This window comes from Salvelinus sp. IW2-2015, unplaced genomic scaffold, assembly GCF_002910315.2.
Source record: "Salvelinus sp. IW2-2015 unplaced genomic scaffold, ASM291031v2 Un_scaffold6341, whole genome shotgun sequence".
In the NCBI taxonomy this organism is placed as follows: Eukaryota; Metazoa; Chordata; class Actinopteri; order Salmoniformes; family Salmonidae; genus Salvelinus; species Salvelinus sp. IW2-2015.
Window position 1 is genome coordinate 14060 of NW_019947604.1, and position 2712 is coordinate 16771.

Below are 2712 nucleotides of genomic sequence, written 5' to 3' on the forward strand. Positions count from 1 at the left end.
AGACTGGCCTTCACACAGACTGGACTTCACATAGACTGGACTTCACACAGACTGGACTTCACACAGACTGGCCTTCACACAGACTGGACTTCACACAGACTGGACTTCACACAACACATACCAGAACAACAGTACACAGAATACAGGAGGGGACAGACTGTCCAGGGAAGAGAATGTTCAACATTTAACTGATATTATTGTGTCCCAAATGGCACCCTATTCCCTATATAGTACACTACCTTAGACCAGAGCCCTATTCCCTATAGAATACACTACCTCTGACCAGGGCCCTATCCCCTATAGAGTGCACTACCTTTGACCAGGGCCCTATTTCCTATAGAGTGCACTACCTTTGACCAGGACATTGCGCTGTATAGGGAATAGGGTGTATACTTCACCATAACTCAACCTGAAAGATTGCAGGAGAAAACAGATGTCCAGGGAAGATATTTTTCAATGTTAACCTGAAACTGTTACACAGCAGATGATGAACTGAAAGCAACAAGTAGAAAAATAGGAAAAGTGAAATATGGAAATATTTTTCAATGAACCTGATGCATCTAATAGAAAGCACTTTTGGTACCAGACTGAATAGTCATCCTTCTACCTAGACAGCTGAACGGGTAGTCATCCTTCTACCTAGACAGCTGAACGGGTAGTCATCCTTCTACCTAGACAGCTGAACGGGTAGTCATCCTTCTACCTACACAGCTGAACGGGTAGTCATCCCTCCACCTAAAATACTGAATGGGTAGTCATCCCTCCACCTAAATGGCTGAACAGGTAGTCATCCCTCCACCTACACAGCTAGCTCCAGAACAAATAGTCATCCTTCCACCTACACAGCTGAACGGGAAGTCATCCTTCTACCTAGACAGCTGAACAGGTAGTCATCCCTCCACCTACACAGCTGAACGGGTAGTCATCCCTCCACCTACACAGCTGAATCGGGTGTCATCCCTCACCTACACAGCTGAACAGGTGGTCATCCCTCCACCTACACAGCTGAACGGGTAGTCATCCCTCCACCTACACAGCTGAACGGTGGTTCATCCCTCCACCTACACAGCTGAATGGGTAGTCATCCTTCTACCTACACAGCTGAATGAGTAGTCATCCCTCCACCTACACAGCTGAACGGGTGGTCATCCCTCCACCTACACAGCTGAATGGGTAGTCATCCTTCTACCTACACAGCTGAATGAGTAGTCATCCCTCCACCTACACAGCTGAATGAGTAGTCATCCCTCCACCTACACAGCTGAACGGGTAGTCATCCCTCCACCTACACAGCTGAATTAGTAGTCATCCCTCCACCTACACAGCTGAATGAGTAGTCATCCCTCCACCTACACAGCTGAACGGGTAGTCATCCTTCTACCTACACAGCAGCTTCTGTTTTCTGTAATAGATGCTTGACAACACAACAAATAAATGCTAGCTAGCTCCCAGTTTGTACACTGGTTTGTTACTGTTGAATCATATGAAGTGATTCATTTTTCAATAACTCACGGGCGGCTAGCTAGCTAACTGGCTAGCGGAGGTGTTATGATCACTAACGTCATGGCTGGAATGTACTTTTGACCAATCAGATTACTTGGCCCGGACTAACTGTTTAATAAGCCCTATAAAGTGATGGTCTGATCATAGCAAAGATTATAATTACCCAAGATTGGACAGCGGCATCATTTACATTGGGAACCTCCTCCGGATGCTTCAGGTTTTTCCCCATGTGACCAATCTGGAGGCCSTACATAGATTTTCAGCTTCCTGTGATTACATTGGGGGTCATAGGGGTGGTTTTGAAGAGTTTAAAATGTTTTTTTTTACATATTTGTGACCAGTGGACAGTTAAGACCCGGCATATGAAATCTGAATTCAATCTGCCCAAAAGGATTGTTGACCTCCATTTGTCTTACAGTACCAGAGGGTCTATATGTCTGTCCCCAMCACCTTCTTCAAAATAGTTTCATTCTTAACCAAAATCCTGGAGAAAATTATTTTTCAAACAGCTGAATGATTTTTAAAGTGCCAACTGTATTTTTGACAAATTCCAATCTGGTTTTGCGGCCCACCACAGCACATAGACAGCGTTAGTTCAAGAGGTAAATGATCCTAGAGCCAACACAGAGACAGTCTTAGTTAAAGTGGTAAATGATCCTAGAGCCAACACAGAGAGAGCCTTAGTTAAAGAGGTAAATGATCCTAGAGCCGACACAGAGACAGCCTTAGTTAAAGTGGTAAATGAACCTGAGCCAATACAGATGCCAAACAGCTCTATGTCCTTGTACTCTTGTATTTAAATGGTGCATTCCTCAGTGTTGACCATGATGTCCTTCTGGACAGACTGGAGAGGTGGGTTGTCCTCTCTGGTCCAGTTCTAAATTGGTTTAGAACCTGTTGTACCGGTCAAGAAGTTTTGGTCAACCTTGGTGAACATAATTCAGAGAATATACAAACTGTGTTAGTGATTTAAATACTTGAATGGCTCAACTTCCTCCAGCTAAATCCAGACAAGCCTGAGGTAATTATTGTTGGAGCCAAAGCTCAGAGAGAATCTCAACACATATTTTAATTCACGGGGAATAAAGATAAAACACCAGGTAAAAATCCTAAAAATCCTGTCATTTTAGATTCTGATCTCCGTTTCGAATCACACATTAGAAGTGTGACCAAAATAGTTTTTTACCACCTGAGGAACATTGGTCCTCC

The 2712-nt window shown here is 44.0% G+C and overlaps 2 long non-coding RNA genes across 16 annotated transcripts; one reads left to right on the forward strand and one right to left on the reverse strand.

The window, feature by feature from the left end:
• Nucleotides 1-6: 6 nt before the first annotated feature.
• LOC112078821 (uncharacterized) lies at nt 7-944 on the forward strand. Its single transcript, XR_011478875.1, has 2 exons — nt 7-719; nt 887-944. It is a non-coding gene; the product is annotated as an uncharacterized lncRNA (long non-coding RNA).
• LOC139026910 (uncharacterized) lies at nt 644-1369 on the reverse strand. 15 transcript variants are annotated; one of them, XR_011478872.1, is made up of 4 exons: nt 1062-1369; nt 998-1029; nt 839-934; nt 648-735 (listed from the first exon to the last, which is right to left on the reverse strand). It is a non-coding gene; the product is annotated as an uncharacterized lncRNA (long non-coding RNA). The 15 variants fall into 15 exon arrangements; XR_011478862.1 differs by having other exon boundaries at nt 966-1029; XR_011478865.1 differs by adding an exon at nt 768-799 and having other exon boundaries at nt 661-735; nt 966-1369.
• Between the last annotated feature and the right edge of the window lie 1343 nt (nt 1370-2712).